We start from the raw sequence: 21,910 nt of genomic DNA, 5'->3' as shown, positions 1-21,910 counted from the left end.
TTAAGTTATAGGGGAAATGTATCTGTTTTCTCTCAATGCCATAGGAACAGTTTATCTACAGGAAATCCTGTGGAAGTCAGGACTCCTGCCAAATGAATAGAGCCAGATGATAAGGAAACTTCTACTATAGAACTTTTGCTCTTGGAAATGGTGCAGAAATGTCACTGCATCTACATTTTGCTGTTGATTTTTTTGTTGTTTTGGTTTTGGTTTTTAGCTGGGAAACTTTCAATTTAGGAAAAGTAAGGCTAGAAGTTAGATTTGTCTAGTTCTTACAGAATGAAGAAATAAAGAATCAGAATCCCAGGAAATCTGAGATAAATTGCAAGGATACAATACTTTACACAAAGGATGGTCATCTGGTCAAGACGTGATAAGTGCTGCCTCTCCCATGGAGGAATCAGAAAGAATTCAAGTCACAGAGATGGAAACAGACCCAGGAGACCAATCCCATCACCATCCCAATCCCTGCAAGTACCTTTGTTTCTTTGCCTTTGTGGGGGTCTCAACAACTGTTCAGCAGAAGGCAGAGTTTGTCTGCTTGTTACACAGCAGTGGTTAACTCAGGACAGTCAATAAACAGCAGATACACAGCAGATTACCTGGGTCTCTAAGACTGGAAGACACTATGTCAGGAACAGCTGGTTCTCAAAGGGCTAGCAAAGACTTTCTTTATCCAATTTTTCATTCATTTAACAAACATTTAGTTAGCATCTTCTATGTGCCTGTCCTTTCTAGTTATACAGCAGTGGGCAAACTCCCTGTTCTTTAGAAAGCTTATATTCTAATGGGGAAAATCAGGAGGGAGGAGGAAAAAGAAGGAACAACCAATAGCTGCTGACAAGAGGTCCCAAGGTAGCCCCTCAAAAAGTGCTCTTTAGTCTAACAGATTCCGTCCCATCATCCTCCAGTTTCCCATTTTCAGAGGCCCTAATTGGTAGAAGGCTCAAACTAGGTCCTCCGATCTGTGTGAGATTCTTGATAGACATGGCTGATTAATCTAAAACATGCTAAATCCATCCCAGTTGCCCCCAGAGAATTCCCTGGCAATTGGCCAATGAGCAGACAGCAGTCCACAGTCCACACCGCACAGCCTGTCTGGAGTGGGGAGAGGTAGGGTGGGGTTGTAAATAAATGAAAGTGAGCAAAGCAAGGAGGATAAAGTGTGCCAAGGCTGTGGAACTTCAAAGCATCAAGGACCTAAGATGCCCCATCACTACCTTCTAATACCAGAGGACACATCTGGTTGTTGGGCAACCTAGAGGAGAGTAAGTTACCTTTCTAAGTACACATCAGAAGGCAGTGGGGGTGGGGGGGAATGCTAAGAGTCCTGTTTAGGATGAAATAGTTGAAGGAAGAAAGACGCAAGGAGGAAGCAAAATAGCAAGTAGAGGAGACCCACTTCACTCGAAGGGTTACAAAGGGTATTCACAGAGAAAGGCTTGTGAAGCAGCTCAGGCTCCCAGGAGACAGGAAGAACCAACGGAATCTCACCTCTGGTGAGGCAGCTCGGCGGCACGGAGGTGACAAGGGAGTGGCCATCTTGGATTTTATAAGAAATGTGTAAATCGCCTGAATGACAGCAAAACTATCTCTCATGTCTTTGCAGAACACACGTGAGAATGTGGTCGAGAAATCTAACACCTTGTCCACACGAATGAAAGATGTGAGGATGAGGAAGCTCTGCTGTCCCTGAGATGAAGCCTCAAGGCTCCGCCAGCCACATGTACTTAAGTTTTACTACCAGGTTAGGCAGATGGCAAAACAGCCTGATCAGTACAGCCTGTCAGAGGAAAGCCAGGTGAAGATGATGTGTGGATGGGCAGCCCCTAGACCTTCGGTAGGTGCCAGTTAGAAAGGCAGCAGGATTCCTCCCCGGCCCTCTGGACTGGGTGGAGCCCGCGGAAGCTGTAAAGCCTCCCATCAAAGCAATGCTATGATTTGTGGGGATGGGTGGTGGCTCACAGACGGCTCTGAGGTTCTGAGCCGGGCCTGCTGTGGGATTCAGGCATGCCTGACTATGCTTAGGAAACTGAAGGGCTGACCGAAGCCCATTTCTTGCATGCCTAAGAATCCTCTAGGGAAACCACTCCTGTTGAAGAAGGAGCCACGTGTAATGACCTTGACCCATAACAAAGACAGTTTATGAAGGGCTGGGCAGGGGAGTGTGGGCCCAAAACGGTGGCTGTTGCTCCGATAGACCTCCAGGTGGGCCCAAGTTTGAGTCCTAGAGAGAGGAGGGAGGCTGTAAGTAAAAAATCTGAGAAAGGGTTTTAAACCCAGAAGGCTTCAGCCCAGCCTTGAGGCCTCACTCCCTGAGCACAGCCCAACAGGGAAGGGGTCTCTCTCTGCTTCGGCACAGCCTGCCCCACCCAGCAGCTTCGCAAGGATGTCAGGATCAATCAGCATCTGGAGGACATGGAAGGACTCAGTGGTGTGCCCTTAAACAGCTAAGAGCTTTGTGAGTACATGTGGTACAATCCTTGTTAGCAAAAAATATTCAGAGCCCATTATATGGAATTGAGGTTCTGTGAAAACAGAGGGCTCAGGGCCAACATAATTGGTGCTCTTGTTAATCATGTGGTTCAAGAATCAAATGGCCTGGGTTCAGACTCAGGTTCTACACACTAACTGATCATGTGACCTATACAAATGATTCACCAATATCTCTGGGTCCCAACTGTCGCATGTGTGAAATGGGGATAATAGCAGGACTTGCCATAGGGTCATTGGAGGAGTAAATGAGAGCTTGGAAGAGTTTCTGGTACATAAAAAAAGCTCAACAAATGTTAGATCTGCTCCTTGTTAGTTTTTGACTAATATGTGTAATCACTGACCGGTGGTATCAAGAAAACATGTAAAAGAAATAATTTCTTCACCAGCAACAGAAAAGATTTCTATCAGTAGCATGGAATGTACTTCCACAGTCAGGCTTCGGGGGCCTCTCCTGTGGCTCACTGATGCAAGTACTTCATGTTCCAAAAATCACTTAAGGAAGCTTACAATGAGATATGTGAGCTACAAAATATTATTTAAAATAGGTTTAAATAAACAAGGGTGGGAACATAAAATGGAACCAAGATAGAGCCAAAAACGTATACACTTGCTAGCTGAGCAAGATGGAAATACTTGCTAGCTGAGCAATATACAAGAAGCTTAAATTCCCTCCAAAAGAGAGAGAATCCTGTTTGGCATGCCCTGATCTGGCAGTGATGATGGGACAAGGAAAATTAATTGATATTAATACTGGCCTCTTTATATTCTAGTGCACAACCGTGATGTAGCTAAGCATATAGTTGCTGTCCCATTACACAACCCACATACACAGACTATCAGAAGATGAGACAAAAGCCAAGTAAAGGAATCAACTCCAATTCTGTTCTCCCGCCTTAGTAATACTCTATGAAACCAATTCCTTCAACCAACTTAAATATGGAACCCTTGGGAGTAAATGGCAAGCTTAAAGAACTAATTAGTATGGGTGCTTCTCAGAGGAGACAAACATCTTCATATATCTTAAATACTCTACAACATTTAGGAATGGTTAAGCAATTGTTAATAGAAATCACTCTACAAAGTGAATATATTAAAGAGTAGTCATCAGAAAGATGTGTGTAGGCTGCCACAGAAGCAATGTGCCCATAGTGATCAAAGTCAGTTGGAAACAATTGGATTGAAAAAGTTGGGTGGCAATTTGGCAAACATAAAAAGACATCCCTTTAAATCTGAAGTAGGCAACATTATCTCAAATTTTTAAATGAGAAAATATTTAAAACATTAAGCCTAACTGCCTCATTATAGAGCATGTGATAATTCAGGCTCAGAGATATGGAAGAGATAGGAAAAGTAGGATAATGAAAAAATAAAAATTCTCTGTGTTTTAATGTAAAATGAGTTTTATACACATTGCCCAATGGATCTGAATTTAAAATTCAAATAAAATGTTGTCACACAGTTACCAGAAAGAGATTTGCAATTAAGCACCTTAATAACCATAGCAGACCCTCTCTCCGTCTATTTATCAACCCTCTACCTCCTCCACAAAGTACATGGGGAACACAGAACACATAGTCCCTACTGTTATCCCCAAAAGATCCTATTCTGAGTTTCTTTGTCCCCAGTGGCAACTCCATTCTTTCAGACTCAGAGTCCCAAAGCCTGGATCAAGGTGGACTAATCCCCCTGGCTTTCCTTCTGCCTCTCTTTGTTTTTGTGCAACTAATCAGTGCTACATCTTGTACCTTCTGTCCCAGCAATGTTTCTTGTACAAATCTCCTGTTTTCTCTCATAACCTTTCACCTAGATGACTGTAAGCCCATCTGACTATCCCTGGATTCTCTTCCACCCTCCACATAACTCAGGTTATGCATTGTGATCTAGAACCCTGGCTTTTTAAAGAAGCAGGTGAATTTCCTTGCCATCTTTCTTATAGCACAAAGTAGAGCAGCTCTTCATTGATTTACAAGTATAAAAACCTTGGATTGCTCCGTGTGACCCTGAAAGAACTACAAATAGTGCACATCTCTTAACATCCTGCCCTTGGTCTTCAACACGTCAGTGTTTCTCATGTCCCTGCATCTCTTCGGATAACCTCATGAAACCCTGACCAGGAGCCAACACCAGATGAATAACGGTGTAGTGACTCAGACAAGAACAAGATGTCTCTGAAAAAAAGGAAACAGTGTGCCTCAAACACAGGAAAGCAGAAACAGGAGATCACCAGGAGAGCCAAAAGCCAGGCTTAAAGTAGCACATCCACCAAATACCAGAAAATGTCCACAGGCAGCAAATGAATTAAGCTAGTAGCTGTGCTCTGAGTGACTCTAGTGTCTAAGTGGGATGTCTTCTCTGACCTCTTAAATAAGGTTTCCTTCAAGGAATAAAAAAAAGTAATTAAGATAAACTACTAGTTCCCATCCCTTTGGGCAGGAATTTCCTAAGCTGCTGTATTGTTGTGTGAAAGGACTCTCTACTCACTAAGGGAGGGTCTCAACTCAACATTGTTTTTTTTCCGCTCTTGGTGTATTTGTATAAGATGTAGTTGTGGCACAAAACACTAGCCAATATGCACTTTTCTTTCCTTGCTTATTAACAGAACACACATGACAGAGGGCATACTAAGTTCCTAGATAAAATTTACATTTCCCAACTTTCCTTTCAGATAATGGTATTCATGTGACATAGTTCTAGTCAGTAAAATGTAAGCTGAAGTCATTAGGTGGGGCTTCTAGAAAAGTCCTTAAAAGATTCGGCCGGCATATACCATTTTTGTTCTTTCCCATTTTTCCTCTCTCCTCCCCGGAATGAGAATACAAGGGCTGGGAAGGCACCTATAGTCATCATTTCACAACCATGAAAGAGAGGCAAGAGGATCATAAAACCCTTGATTCTAACAGCATCAAGCTATTGAATCAACACCGGCAACCACCCTCCTCTCGGTTTCTTGTTGTAGGAGCAAAGAAATCACTATTTGGTTATTACTTACTCACACCCATGTTTACTATTAGATGCACCTGACTAAAAAAAACCTGTTATATGAGCTTAAATGGGAAATAGTAGAAGTAACTACTATAGTGTCCGTGATCTATGGTATGTATATCTTTTCTCATGTGTACATGGTGTGTGTAGGTGTGTGGTGTGTACCCACAACCATGAGTGTGCTGTATGAACTCTCATACGATGTTTGGGGCTGAATGTTATCCTCTCAAAATTCGTATGTTGAAGCCCTGTGTCCCAGTGTGATGATCTTATGAGATGTGGCTTTTGGGAAGTTAATGGGTATAGATGAGGTCACGAGATGGGGCCTTATCAGATGGGATTAGTGCCATCATAAGACATAGAAGAGAGCTTGTTCTCTCTCTCTCTCTCTCCATGCGGCCCACACAAGCACACAGTGACTTACAACCAAGAAATGAGGCTTCTCTTGCCAACACCCTGACCTTCAACTTTCAGCCTCAAGAATGTGAGAAATAAATGTCTGTGATTTAAGCCATCAGACTATGATATGTTGAGAGCCTGAGCTAAGACAGGTGATTTCTGCATCCTAAAGAGCATCAGTTACTATTTCTGTAATGCATCCCTACAAAGCGACAATATCAGCCTCAGCATAATTAATTTATCCTTTTGAGTCTTTTTTATGACAATATATGCATATCACTAGGATCAACAGTGTGACAAAGCACATTAAACTTCAATATGTTTACATGAATTATGTTGAACACCTCTGGTACTGCCCACCCCCTTACTGGATAACAGGCCTCAAGGGAATTAGTGCCTATTTTCTCTGATTTTCTTGATAAATCCCACTCACATCACTTTTGGGCTTTTCTCAACTCAAAGACCCAAGTTTAGTTAGTTAAACAGTCAATGCCCAAATGTGCCCCATGGGTGAAAAGGAGGGAGATAGGCTGCAAAACTCCCACCCTTTAATTTTGTCTGATCACGCAAACTCTTTCATATATTTTCTAAATACATTTATATGAACTACCAATTTTGCAACATTCAAGACACATCTAATAATTGTCACCTAATTAATAACTTAAGGCTACCATGACTTCCCAAAATAAAAAATTTTAGGGTGATAATAAGCCATATCCACAGCCATGGAGTTGGAACTCTCCTATCTTAGAATTATTGCTAACATTTAGATTTAGTAAATCCATGGTGACAACCCAAGACCCCAAGCCCTGAAAGGGGTTTTGGGAGCTTATAACAGATAATGGTTGATATCTATCTGGTTCGTCAGAGCTTACAAGCTGCTTTCATGTATTATAACATTTAAGTCTTGCTATATCTCTATACAGTAGAGATTATTATCCTAATTATACACATGGAAAAGATGATGCTCTTGTCAAGAAATACATGGGGAAATTGTCTACTTTGGTAATCACAAAATCAATACAAATTAAAATAATAGTAGAACACCATTTTGCCAAAAACTAAACCAAAAATGTAAATAATAATAGGCAATGTTGCTGAGGGGCAAATGAAAGACCCATTTTCATGTAGTGCTAATGGAAATATAAACTGGCACAACTCCTTGATGAAAATAGATGCACCAAGAGTTTCAATATGTTTATACCTTTAATCTGTAACCTCACTTCTAAGATTCTTTCCTAAAAGAAAAAGAAACAAAGGAACAACTTAAATATCCAACTACCAAGATATAGTTTAGTAAACCCCAGTAAGGTATGCATGATATAAAATTGTGATTATGCAATGTGTACAGGAACATGAAAAATGTTTAATGATAATGTTTAAAAAGTAATAAATAAAATTATATATATGCCTCCACTCTAAGCATGGGCTATGCATAGTGACTTCCTTCTAAAAACACAATATGGGATGGGGGAAAAGATTAACTTTAAAGTGAAGAAACCTGGCAAACACTATCTAGTCCAGGCGATCAAGGTCAGCATCATGTCAATAGTATGTACCCTTGAGATGATGTGATGAAAATGACACTATACCTCTGTGGCCTTCCTCCCCAAAACCCATTAACCCAGCCTAATCATGAGAGAAACATCAGGCAAATTCTAATGGAATAGAATACCTGACCAGAACTCCTCAAAACTGCCAAGGACACTAAAAACAAGGTAATTCTGAAAATCTGTTACAGCCAAGAAGAAACTAAGGCAACAGAATAACTCAGTGGAATGTGATGGCCTGTGTGGAATCCCAGACAGAAAAATGATTTTAGAAAATATTTAAAGAAATACAAATAAATTATGGGCATTAATAATATAGTATATAATATTACAATATAATAATAATGTATTCATATTTGTTGATTAGTTATAATAAATACACCATACTAATGTAGATTATAATAATAGAGGAAATTGAGTGCAGACTGTATGGGAACTCTCTGTGCTATCTTCTAAAATTATTTCTATAAATCTAAATAAAACAGTTCCAAAAAATAAAGTCCAGTTTTAGAAATCCATATATGGGAAGGTTACTGCTCTATTTTTAAAAGAAAAATTTAAAGGAAAATAACTCTTCACGACCAAAGATATGAATGAAAGCTACCAACATGTTAACAGTGACTGTTCACTAAGACCCAGATGACAGCTTTCCTTTCCCCGATATTGTTTACATATTTTCCCAATTATCTATCATGAACATTTATTACTTTCATCATGCAAAATATAAGCCTAGATACATTAAATAAAATAACTGAAGCTATAGAATTAGAAGTTAGTAAGATACAGAGTTGAATATGAATCCAGGGTATCCAATTTTCCATTATCTTGAGCAAATCTACTTAACTCTGAATCCCCAGTTTCCCCCACTATAAACTTGGAATATTAATACTCTCTATTTCATACAGTCATTCTGAGGATTAGATGCATTATTTGTAAATCACTTAGAGTGGATTGGATAAGACTAAATGGTCCATAAAAGCTGCTGGTATTACCACTCATGATGATATGATGACAATGCCATGACTTGCATAATGTCCCCTGAACTCGCTGCACCTGGCAATGGAAATGATACTCTGGTAGAAGGGTACTTACTGGTGGTCATATTTTGTGCTCTGTAATAGTGAAAATTAGCGTTGACCAGAATTATACTTCTTCCCTGAAAGCAATTTTCAGGGGAATTATCCAATTAGAAGGTGAATTAACCAAATTGAAAAATGGATTAAATTCAAAATAATTTATGTAGGTAAAAAGGATCAGCTTCTGGAGATAGTACCTCAACCACACTTTTGATGTTGCTTCTGTAGATGAAAACAAAAGACCTATGTCTTCAATTCACTGACATAAAGAGAGCTCTCTGGGATCTCTGGCAATATTTATTTGAGGAGTTTTCAAAAGCAGTATTACATTTGAGCTAGAAACACTGATTAGAAAATTGAAATATGATGCTGTGTTTAAGATGCTATGGTTTTTAATCTACTATAGCAAATAAGCATGCAGAATAAAGCATTGTATCATAAATCATGATTTTGTGGCCAATGAAGAAGCACAATGGTTGTCACCAAACACAGAGGTCCTGGTTGGTAGAAACAAAAATGACTTTGCATGTACTCCTCCCTTACCTGGGGCTCCAAGAGAGATGAAGTTTCTCCTCAGTGACCAGGTTCACCCACTTCTAATTATGACACTAGTGAATTGATTGTGTAATAGTATCCCTAACACTGAAGTCAGCCTAACTCTGTTTTTCCTTCTAAGGGGTGTGTTTGTTTTTTTATCCCAACCCAGGACATGCTTGCCTTGAGTTTTGCCCTCTGAAGAAAATTCCTCACTTTCTTTTAACATTTGTATATTCAAAGAAGGAAAATGAACTTATCGTTTAGAATATCTTCAGGTTAAACTTCTGGGTATCTTAATTTGGAAGGTTATTTTACTATTGGATTTTTTTGTAACCACTTACCAAATGATGATTAAAATTCTAGGCAGAATGAGGCAAATTTGAATCTTCAAGTCTTTTTGGATGTCTTGTTTGCAAGTAACATGAATTAAGCTTTTCACCTTATGTTTGTATGTAGAAATGAGACCTCTCATATCTATGTGGGAAAGAAATGTCTCTACTTGGTATAATTTTGAAATAGTTCTTAATGGTGATTTCTGTATTGACTCAGGGAAAATATTTCATTCATCCTTTTGCTCTTCATGGCTGTATCTGGTCTGCCTCTTAAAGTAAAGTATAAGAGATTAAATATGCATCCTTGCCTGTTGAAACCAGTAATAGAGTTGTCATTTCCAATCAAATTTATGAACAGAAGTATGAATTACCTTAATGGATGGAAGATATTCACAAGTGCTTCATAAATAACAGTAATCTGTTGAACTGTGTTCTACAAACTGACTTTATTCACCAGGCAATCTAACCTCAGGTCTCATAAGGAACAGCTACATAATTTGTACAGCTCAGTCAAAATGAAAATAAGGGACCAGCCACCTTGTTCAAAAACTGTTAAGAATTTCACAGTGACAACAGCAGAGCATTAAACCAAGCATGGGACCCTACTGAGCACAGGATCCTGTGTGAGTACACAGTTCATATGCCAATGAAGCCAGCCCTGAATTGCATCTATCCTGTCAAAGTTATCTGCGTTATGCTATTAACTATCTAGATGATGTGGTTGTGTGTTTACTATATAGGAAAGCTAGTGTGCTGTGCTTTGTCTTTGAAAGCCTTTAGCCAGAGGATTTGGAGAGTGTGCCATGTCCAATATCAAATAATCCAGACATTTTAAAGCCAGTAAAGTTGACAGAGGGATCTACCTCAGGATGTAGAGTTCAGGTACCACCACACTCCACAATCTCTTTCTGCATGCAGCCCTACGTGTCAAGAACTCTCATGTACCAATCCTCTTTGCCTAGTCTCTACATCTCACTGTGAATCCAGATGCAAAAATGCCTTTACACAATACTATGTACACATAATCTTATCAACTTCAAAGACATAGGAAAATCCACACACTGATAACACTGATCACTCTCCCTTTAGTGAGAATATCCAATATTCTTGGAGTTGAATACAAACAGGGCAAGTCTTTTTGTTTGTTATTGCTGGTTTTGTTTTTGTTTTTTATGGTTAATAAAACTGTAGGGAACTGAGTAGCAATGAGGTAATCCTCATGAGGTATCAGCAAGTGCTTTGACTCAGAGACTTACCACTGGAAAGCAGTTCCATATGACAGCCAAAGAAATGCATAATGTCAGAAAGAGATGAACAGGGGAAGATGAAGAACAAGTTAAGAGTGTGTCCAAGGACAAAAGCACGAGAAGGCTGGAGGGAACATTGTGGGCATCCATAGATTCGGAGTGTGGCTGGATGAAGCTATGGATAAGCCATAAGCCTATGAGAAATTTTAGGATAAAGGACAGAATCTTAAAATATAAATGGTAAAAGGTTCTTGAGCATTAAAAGTTAATTAACCTGAACATAAAGGAGAAATGCAAATCAAAACATGCTGCTAAGAATGTATTGAGATTCCATACATAGCCTATTGGATTGGCATAAAGCCAAGAGTTTGACGGAGCATTCTGAGGGAAAACAGCTGCCTTCAGCATCACCCTGGTCATCCTAGTGGAAGGGGGAAAGTAGTATAATGCCTACGAAGGGCAATTTGACAATAGCTATCGAATTCACAAATCTGCAAGTTATACATCCTTTAACCTAGCAATCTCACTTCCAGGAATTTACTCTCAGGTATATTTGCATACATTGGAAATGACATATGCACAAGGTTATTCATTACAACATAGTTATAATAGCAAAAGATACAGATCAACCTATATATCTATCATTAGAAGACTAGTTAAATAAATTAAACTGTACCAATAAAATGGAATGCTACCCAGCTATACAAAGAATGAAGGCTCATTCTCTCTCCAGAAAAGACAGGCTTTTAAGTGCAGGGAGTATGTACAGTGCACTCCCATTATATTAAGAGGTGAGGACAAGGTGTTTGTATTTTAATGTGTTTGCATAGAAAAAGACCAAAAAAACCTAATAAAACAGTTACCCATGGGGTGGGTGGGAACAGGCAAAAGGAAGACAGGACTGGAAGTGAGAAGCTTTGCTGTATAGATGTTTTGTCACATTTGAATTTTAAGGCATATGAGTATATTGCCTATTTTTTTATTAGAAATTAAATAATGCATGACCAAAAAGAAGAGAAAGATTAAAATATGATAAGATAATAAGAGCTAACTTCTTAGTGCACAAAAGAAACTGAAGCAAGAGAAGTGAAAGAAAAGTCAAAAATCCAAACATGGTTAATGGCAGAGCCTGCACCAGAACCAAGGAGCATGGGAAGACTCTGTTGACATGAGGCGCAGTGACACCTTTATATCCACATCATCATAGGGAGCAGGGTGGCCAGGGACACTGAAATCTATAACTTCAGTATGCCTCAGCTGTCCATATTTTCATCTCTGAAGCTCTTGACATTGAAATGAATCTTACCTTCATTAAGGTGTTTGACTTCTAATGAATATTGCCCAGATATGTGTCACCAACATTTTTGATAAGAAATAAAATAGCTAAGGACATGGATTATGTCAGACAAAAAGTCTCATGAAGGAGTAAGAAAATAAAGCAAGAAGCTGAGTTCTGGGAAACTGGGGTACCAAGGTCAATTTAGAAGCAATGAGGGCCTGGTGTCAAGACCCAAAGAAGCTTCTCCACCATCAACCATGATGCTAGGATGGGGTCCAAGAGGGCAGTACAGAAAGGCTTGCATTTGGCAGTGACGTTCATAGACAGTCCATACTTAGTACTCTCCTCTCCTCCCTCATTCTCCCACTTTTATTTATTTCCTGATATTATTCATGTAAGACTCCCTTTCTGCTAAATCAGGAGGTCAGAGGTGACATCTTCATTTTCATGTGCTCCACTGTGCCCTGTGCCCAGTACAGTACTTTGAACACACTAGGCTCATAGATTCCTAGAACATTAGAAGCTGAAGGGACTTTAGAAAATATCTAGTAAAATAATGGTAGCTTATTCAAAAGCAATAAATCCATTTACAAATAGAAAACTATACAGAATCCTCAATGTATAAAACAAATGTTTAAAAAGAGATGCTTTGGTTAAAGAGAGCAAGGGAGGGGAAGCAGATAAAGGTTGACCTCCAGTAATCTCGTTGTCCCCCATCCCTCTTGCCAGTCCCTGTAGCTCCTCAGGGAACACAGTTTGGAAACTGCTGGTGGAGCACAACCCCTTCATTTCCTAAATGGAAACACTCCTTAAGGGCTTTTTGCATTGAATTAACATTTCCAAGGCAAGGCCGAAGTCACCATATTACCCTTGCTTATGCAGACATTGGTTCTATCTCCGAAAGTACACAGCCTCTTCTTTCCTAGTGTACATGTTTGTAGGAAGAGCATCCCTCATTTGAGATTGGAGACGATATCCATTCTGTCTGGTCCTGCTCAGTGTATAGTCTTTCTGGAATAAGCTAGGCATTTCCCTCTGTCAGAAGAAATGGGCTGGGACAGGAAGAGCATCGAGGTAGTAGGCACCTAGCCTAGTTCAGGAAGGGCTATTTGTGGGTAACTCCTTTTTTACCAGATTCCTGCCAAAGCACTTAGCAGAGGGCCTAAGAGCTGTTCTGAGAGAGTTGTCTAAGATCATTTGAAATAAATGAATGTTTTAGTGTACTATGTACTAATGCACCTTGCAATGTGGGAGGGGGAACAGATTAATAATAAACAAATGGAATGATTTCAAAGAAGAACAGGTACTCTAAAGAAAATAAAACAGAGGATGGCATTTTAAACTGGATGGGGGTAGTATGTCACAGTATCAGACAACCCCAAAAGCCTCAGTAACCTAGGACAAGCTGGAGTTTATCCTGATGGATGCCCTTACACAACACACATCAGTGGGACTCTGCTCCCTGCAGCCCTCACAGCTGGATAACACCAAGACCACACCATCACATCACTTTAATCTATGTCCTAGAGGCCAAAACTTGTCTCAGAGTCCTGCCCAACTGTGAGGATATCAGGCAATACCATCTTCCCACATATCCTCAAGAAAAGGAGAACCATGGATGAGCTCACGAGGTGGGATAAGGGAGCAGGAAACACAGGCTGATTAGGGTGATCGGGCAAAGGCTCTCTAAGGAGACAATATTCAAGCTGTCCCTGAAGGATGAGAATACCCACCAAGTAGGAAACTCACTGCAGGCAAAGGACACAAAATACCAAAGGTCCTTAGCCCAAAGCAAGCATCCAAGGAAATGACAGAGGCCAGTGCCATGGGGGCACTGTGAGGGGAGCATGCTCGGCAATGGGAAGCCAGATGAGGAAAAGCCTTCAGGATCATGATAAGGTGTAGATTTTGTCCAAAGTGTGCCCCAAACTCAAGTTGACTAATGTTTTCTCTTGTTAATTAAAGCAAAAAATCCATCATCATACTGCAATGAATATAAGAATTCACACTTTGCTTCTCAGAGTTTTCTGTTTCTCAGATTAAAGCAAGTCTTTACCTTTCTCATATTCACCTCAGGTTCACCTTTTCTAAGCACTTGACATATCACAGAACATCGTGACAGGCTGTAGTGTTTCCTGGAACTTTGTACCTCAGTTCTGCGTTTTCTCAGGCCTCACTTCAGAGTCTTGATCAGCACCCAGATCTGTGCTCTCAGCTGCCTACAGAACACACATTCTCTGAAAAGACAACAAGGAAGTTACCATTCTGAGAAAGAAGAAAAAAACCTTTTTTTTGTACAAAGAAATATCTCTTCTTTAATAGAGCCTAGTATTTTTAGAACCAAACCAAATATAGAAAGCTTTTTACTCCCTAAAGACATTATGTAGATTTGATTGATGTTCTTGGGTTTATTGCGTTTCCAGAATAGTTTTCCAAAGGAGAAGGTCATGAGACCTTTATCTTCCACACCATTTATGTTTAATGAAAACCTCTTCAAGCCCAAAATATTATTCCCTGCTTTCTGACAAGAATGAACATTTTGTAAAACCTGGCCAATCACTCTGAGCCTCAGGTTTCTCATCTATAAAATAGGCACAATGAGTAACAGACCAAAAGCAAACACTGAAAGGGTAGAGCTGCTGCTGAGCACCCTCACGTCCCTCGCACTTGTGGCTCTGCTGGTGACCTGCTGAAGGCACCAGACATGGTCTTAGCAGTGTGATGGAGAAGTTAATTTGATCCAGTGGCCTGCATGACAAGAGGTTTTCCAGGCTGCACTATGAAGGCCACTGACATAAATAATTAGTGACTGTTGTGGGACATTTGGCTGAGCCCTTCACCTGGTTAGAATACACTGCTAAATAGCACTATTTTGTTCCAGCAACTGTGCCAGAGTGTCCTTAATATCTCTTCTACAGTTGACTAAATCATTAAATACTCAAATTTTGGAGTCTGGCAATCTGATATCCAATCACAGCTCAGCCACTTACTAGCTGTTAATCTTACTTTCTAGGCTTTATTTTCCCTTGTTTGAAAACGGGGAAATAGGGCTTATTTCATGAGGTTATTATAAGGATCACAACACATTTCATGTGAATCTTTTAGCACAGCATGCTATCACAGGAAGTCTTAGTTGGCGTTGACTTTCATCATCGTCACCAACCTGGAAGGGAGGACAGTCACTACCTAAAAACATCTCACATGATTTGGGGATATAAATTATTTAGTTTCTTGCTATCAGGCTTAAACATTGGGGAATTATTCCAAAGAACAAATTCAACCTAGGGAAGAAATACTGAAACTTCTTTCAGTCTCCATTATGAGGCATTCCTTCCTTAGATAGACATTTAGTTTTGCCCCTCGCCTTTTGTTTATCCTTTTGTTTGTGTTTTTCTTTCCCTAAGGGAAGATGGAGAATCTCTTTCATGTCACAACCCGTTATATCTGAAGTTTGTTATTGGACAACTCTAAGCCTTCTTTTCTACTAATTTCAACATTGCATAATACATGGAAACTGAAGTCAGGTTCTAGGCTCAAGATAATTCTGTCATGTGCTATTATGAAATTAAATAACGTGTTGTGAAAGTGTGTGTAAACACTAAGGTTCTATTCAAATGTTAGCCATATTATACTTACTATTTCCTTATATTTCTCAAATATTATAAAATGTATAAAAGTAACTGGATTAACTAGTTTGACTAGTTTTAAGTGAGGTCAATTGTGGGTTGTACTCTGCTCTCCTATTGCCAACACCACAAGAACTGCCTTTGGAACAAGTCATAGAAGCCTTGACTAATGAGCAAAAGTGCATAATTTAATTCCAATCATCTCTTCCAAATTGCACTAAATCCATAAAAATGCTTACGTCTACAGGAGACAGGTGCCATTATAGCTCCTCTGGTTCGAAAGACAATACTCTCATGATTAGTAACTTGTTCAGCTAAAGTCAATTATATAGACCCATATTTGGTCAAAAAAAAAGATCTGCTTTTACCTGAATTGCTCATAAAGCAATTTTTTATCAGAAAAATATTTTCCTTCTATGTAAAACCCTAATTACTAGGAATTCTTCAATATTCTCCATCTGATAATAGTGTTAGACACTCAGTATGTGGTATAAAGGGAAGAGGAAAGCTGTAGAAGTTACTTGAGCCTGTCTTACGGCTCCTTTCCTTTTCTCCTAATGCAAACACCACACTTTAGGCTCATTGTCATATCAAGAGTGGGTTGACAGAAAAAGTCTCCTAACTGGATTCCATGCCTATATGTAAATGCTGAGAAGGTAGCATACATTCCATATGTGTTAATGCCTTCCCTCACACAACTCCATCCAACTTCCACATTCATTTGCTAAACACTACACTATCAGTTTGCTCTTCTTGCCTCCAAAATAGTCAAGAAATACAAGGTAAACATATATATATATTTAATTAAGACTGAATAATTAAACATTTAAAAATCTAACAAGTATAATAAAATCTAAATGAATATGGAATTCTCAACAATAGAAAAGCATATTAGCTTTTTAGAAGAAAAATGTCTGATGCTTTAATTTGAAAAAGTTAAAGAGAAAAAACAGATACAAGATGATATTTATAATAAAAATAACCTAAAATATGAAAATACACCAATATTTTCAACAAATATTATTCACAGAAGGTTCTCATCTATAGTGTGTAGAAAGAACATACCAAATGGGCAGAAAAGCCATGGATATTCCAATAGATGACTTGACAAGACACAATCAGATAATCCATACAAGAATTACAATTTAAAAATCAATAAAGGAAACATTTAGCTAGCAATAATAAATACATAGTAAACAACAAAGCAGGTTGAAAAATCAATGGAGAATGCAGGTTTGCAGTCAGATTCTACCTCCAGTCTTAGTGTGCTCACCTACCAGCTATAACATCCTTGCAAAGTATCCACATATCTTAATTTCCAGTCCCTCATCTATGATCATAATCACCTCAAATGGTTGTTTGAAGGATCAAATAAGATTACACTGGCAAATTATCTACCAAAATACCTAACATTAACTAAGTGCTTGAAAAATGATTCTCTGTATGACAACTCTTGCTGCCATAGTTGTTACTGTAACTCTTAAATGTTCTCATTCAGGGTTGCCAGGATGGTGGTAAAAACCAGTGTACCCATTCATTATTAGCATCTTTTTAAATGGGTCTTTTGCAAAGTTTGAGTCATAAAAATGTTCATACACATTTGTGAATATATCCTAGGGTAATTTAATAAGGAAAAGGTTAAGTTATTCATCAGAATACTATTCATAACAGCATAAATATGTGACAATTAAAAACATGTATTAAACTCAGATACCAGAGGAAGATTATGTAGCCAGTGACATGGTTGAAATTATATTGAATAGGATAAAAGTAGGTGATTGTCTCAACAACCAAAAAACAAATAACCCAATTAAAAAATGGGCGGAGGATATAAACAGACAATTCTCCAAAGAAACTCAGATGGCCAACAGGCACATGAAAAGATGTGCCATATCACTAATTATCAGGGAAATGCAAATTAAAACCACAATGAGATATCACCTCACACTAGTAAGGATGGCCAACATCGAAAAGTCTAAGAACAACAAATGCTGGTGAGGCTGTGGAGAAATAGGAACCCTCCTACACTGCTGGGGGGAATGTAACTAGTTCAACCATTGTGGAAAACAATATGGAGATTCCTCAAAAAACTAAAAATAGAAATACCATTTGACCCAGAAATTCCACTCCTAGGAATTTACCCAAAGGAAACAGTTCTCAGATTCAAAAAGACATATGCACCCCTATGTTTACTGCAGAACTATTTACAATAGCCAAGATATGGAAGCAACCCAAGGGTCCATCAGTAGATGAATGGATAAAGAAGATGTGGTACATATACACAATGGGATACTATTCAGGCATAAGAAAGAAACAAATCCTGCCATTTGCAACAACATGGGTGGAGCTGGAGAGTATTATGCTCAGTGAAATAAGCCAGGTGGAGAAAGACAAGTACCAAATGATTTCCCTCATTTGTGGAGTATAACAACAAAGCAAAACTGAAGGAACAAAACAGCAGCAGACTCACAAACTCCAAGAAGGGACTATCAGTTACCAAAGGGGAGGAATAGGGAGGGTGGGTGGGAAGGGAGGGAGAAGGGGATTGATGGGTATTATGATTAGTACAGACAGTGGGGGGGGGATCATGGGGAAGACAGTGTAGCACAGAGAAGACAAGTAGTGACTCTATAGCATTTTACTACACGGATGGACAGTGACTGCAATGGGGTATGGGGGGGTACTTGATAATATGGGTAGATGTAGTAACCACAATATTTTTCATGTGAAACCTTCATACAAGTGTATATCAATAATACCTTAATTAAAAAATTGTAATTAAAAAATGTAGGTGATTGTGTGTGTGATATGATTCCAATGATGTAAAGATGTCTTCAGATATTAAAAGAATGGGAGAGAGCATATAAACCTGAATGCAGTTGACAGGGTTCAGGTTCCTCAAAAGCAGAATCTGGAATTAGGATGTGCATGTAAATATTTTGTTGAAGAAGTGCCCCCAGGAGACACTGGTAACAGGAAGGGTAGGGCAGGGGCCAAATGAGGTGTGACTTTCAGATAAAGGGTCTCACAGAGCAGTTTCAGCCTGATGCTACAGGTGAATTTTGAAGTGCAAACTTTCAGAGATGGTAATCAAGAAATGCATCTTGCAGTTGACCCACAAACTGGATCTAGGCAACTGGAGGCTCCTCATGTTCTCCCCTCTCCTTGTGATATACAGTGTGCCTACTAGTCCCGTACTGGGGGTTGTTCCAGGGACGCAGCCTTGAGAGAGTAAGGTGTCATTGAGACTAGCCCGACTGTGTACATGACTGGAGGGACCTATTCATCTTGCAGTGCCCATGACAAACCTTGTAAGTCAGTCCCCTTGCTTATGAAACCTGCCACCTACCAATGTGGAGTCGCCTGTTTCTTTCTTTGGTTTCCCCTTGCCTTGTGTAGGCTAGTTTATAAACCAACACAAATTAATCTGTTTTTCCTAGTCAAGACAAGAGTGCTGGTCTTTCACATTCTGGCACCAGCAGGTCATCAGCTAACAACTGCCTAGTGAGGTAAGAGGCTGAGGGAGGCTCAGTATTCCAGGGGTGGTGCCTGTGGCCTGCGGGGTAAGTGGCAGGTGCAGGCAGTGTCACACACACACACACACACAATGGTAACTATGTAGAGGTGATGAATATGTAAATCAGCTTGATTGTGGTGATCTTTTACAATGTATACGTATACCAAAACATTAAGCTGTATACCTCTTTTGTATACACACACACACACAATCTTTATATGTCAAAAATATCTCAATAAAGCTGTTAAAAGAAAAAAAAAAGAAGAGAAAGCTCACAGAAGCTGGGAAATGGGTGCACAGCAGCAGTAAAAGGGACCAAGAGAGCACACAAGGCTCCTGGTGCCTGACCCGTGGAGACTATTCCTTTCTCATCATGAAGTTCAGCATCCACTCCCTTCTATAAGGAAGAGGGTAGAAATTGCCAGAATGTCATTTAAGTGATATAGAAATGAAGCAGAATCTACTGCTTGACTTGCCTAAACCAAGAAAGACACCATTTATTCAGCGAACATTTATGTGGTACTTCCTATGTGCCAGGCCCTCTCCTAAGCACATTTTACATGTTAACTCATGTACTGTAAGATGGCAAAACTAGGAATGAATACAAAACCTTGGATGTACATCGAGAATAAACCTCAGTGATCATCTGTTTAGTCCCCTGCCAGCAAAAGAACTTTATGCATTAGCCACAGATCTAGAAGTGATCTGTAAACTGCCTCAGACCCCTCTGAGGTGAAGTGGGAGTCATAGCTTTGGTCTTTGGCCCTTAATGAAGTTTTCCTCCCTCTACGTCCAACCAATAAGAAACAGATGTAAGGTCACCTGTATAGAGGCTCTCTGAGGATACCGATCTGTATAAGGGACACACCCATCAATAGCAGGTGCTCACTGCTCCCTTACTCTGCCTCTCTGTCTCCTACTGTCTAGGAACTCACGGGGAGACCGTGACTTGGCAGCAGAGAACTGCCCCAGCAGACCACACTCTATGTCCCTCTGTGCTCTCCTTCCTCCAGGGAGGAAGGAGCAAGGCCTTCCCTTTCCCAGCCTGCAATGACGCCAGGCTGGCCCTCCTTTGTCGGCACTAGCAGAGGCCATCAACAGCTTTAGGGAGAAATTAGCCAAAGCAAAGGCTGAGAAGGACAACTCACTGAAGGATTCTGCCCTGGAATCCTCAGTGGAGGCTGCAAGTCTGGGGGGAGAAAGTTCTCTGATCCACGGCCGCTCTGGGAAAAGCCCCCATGCCACCCCTGACAGAGCGCTAGGATCCCCTCATCTCTGCCAGTGCTGTACTCTCTACCCTAGAGCTGAGGACATGAGTAAGGACAAGTGATCTTATCACTGGGTCAAATTCAGATGGACATTTACTAGTTAGTGATGGTCCCAACTGATATGTTGGATTTATCCTGAGAAGGGAGGTGTATAGATGGTATAACAAAACAAACGTCCTTCCTTGGTAATTAAATGTATGTTTCACAACTGCATTTATAATTTGTAGCCTAATTAACTCTTTAAAATACTGAGATGCACAAATTGCACTATAAATTCAGCTAGAAAGAGATTTCATTAATCATGTGTCATTTTGATTAAAACTGTGTTGTCTCCTGAATTGTCTTTAAAAAATAAAATGAAACCAAATTTCATGGCCTTGCTAAAGCTGGGATCCATTTAAGATTTCTCTTCCAAAGCTTAGTGGGCTCTAGCAACCAGGAATGAAAGCATTCTTCACTGGAAAAACATAAATGAGGGGAAAAATCCCTGGTGCCAGTCAGGATTCAGCAAAGAAATAAAAAACACGCTAAGTATTTTAACCTGGAATGGATTTAAAATAAGAAATTAGGTGCTTATAAAACTATTGTAAAGCCTGGACAAGTAAAAGTCGGGAGGAGCTGCCATAAGTTGCAGGTTTGCAGGCACGAAGGGAAAGGAAGCTGTTGCCACCCGAAATCAGAACCATGCAAATAACTGCTGCCAAGAACTGTGCAAGTTTCTCACTGCTGAAAAATGGGTGAAATGGCAACCACTCACATCTGGACATCTGGGAAGCCCACCACCCCTGCCAGGAAACAGAAAATAAATATCTGCCCCTCTCCCCTTCCACCTTCGCAGTCCCATGTAAGAGCACCTTACTGGCAGTGCTCATTGGAACCCTGCTAGCAAACTAGCCCAAGAAACATAGTTACCAAGTTTCTGCCTGTGGCATGCAGAGAATTTACAAGGGATGTAAGGGTACAAGTGCCAGCAGACAATTCTGTTAACAGAATTATTCCAGCAGGAAAGCTCTCCTCCAAACACCCTTCTCCTCCAAAAAGAACCCAGGAATGCACCTCTTTTATCACTGAGACCACTCTAAAATCACAGCTGCCTTTCAACCACACACCAGTTATCTCCCCAGCATTCTCTGACCCCAAAGAAGAACTAATCCCTACTAACAACTGACAGAGAAATGCTCAAAACCAACACCAGCAACTGTTACCAAGCCCTGGCCACTAAGACCCACTCTTAAGGGAACTTTATGTAAAATGTTAATGGAGCCTTCCCTTCAGCAATAAAAATTCCCCTTAAAGGAACACCAAACAGAAAAGAGGCTTCTCTCTGTGTTAGGCTAAGTTCATGCTCTTCAAGGTTCTTAAAAAATAATTTAGTTTTGTTTTCTGTATAGATGATCAAATAATTTAGATCAAGAGAAACGCAAATGACTGCCGTTTCTTTGACCTTTCCCAAAGATAATACGCTAGAAAAGTATCACATTTCTTTTCAGCTTAAAGATTATTAGCTTGTCCCTCTTTCTCTGTTTTTAAACTCTCAACTTTAAACTTTCTTTCAGTTTCAGTTAAAAGTGACCTTTTAATTGGGGGTTTTCCATGCATGA

General features: G+C 39.8%; 1 long non-coding RNA gene across 1 annotated transcript in view; it reads right to left on the bottom strand.

Moving 5' to 3' along the window:
- Window positions 1-277: 277 nt before the first annotated feature.
- The window catches only part of LOC130683798 (uncharacterized), a 120,120-nt gene continuing 98,487 nt past the window's right edge, over window positions 278-21,910 (bottom strand). Inside the window, exons 2-3 of the long non-coding RNA XR_008997770.1 lie at window positions 14,048-14,135; window positions 278-616 (exon numbers count right to left, since the gene is read on the bottom strand). This is a non-coding gene — a long non-coding RNA (uncharacterized LOC130683798). The remainder of the gene's footprint in view (window positions 617-14,047; window positions 14,136-21,910) is intronic.

The sequence above is a fragment of the Manis pentadactyla genome, chromosome 1, assembly GCF_030020395.1.
Source record: "Manis pentadactyla isolate mManPen7 chromosome 1, mManPen7.hap1, whole genome shotgun sequence".
NCBI lineage: Eukaryota > Metazoa > Chordata > Mammalia > Pholidota > Manidae > Manis > Manis pentadactyla.
The sequence above is the reverse complement of the archived record's forward strand: the minus strand, read 5'-3'. Positions and strand labels throughout refer to the sequence as shown.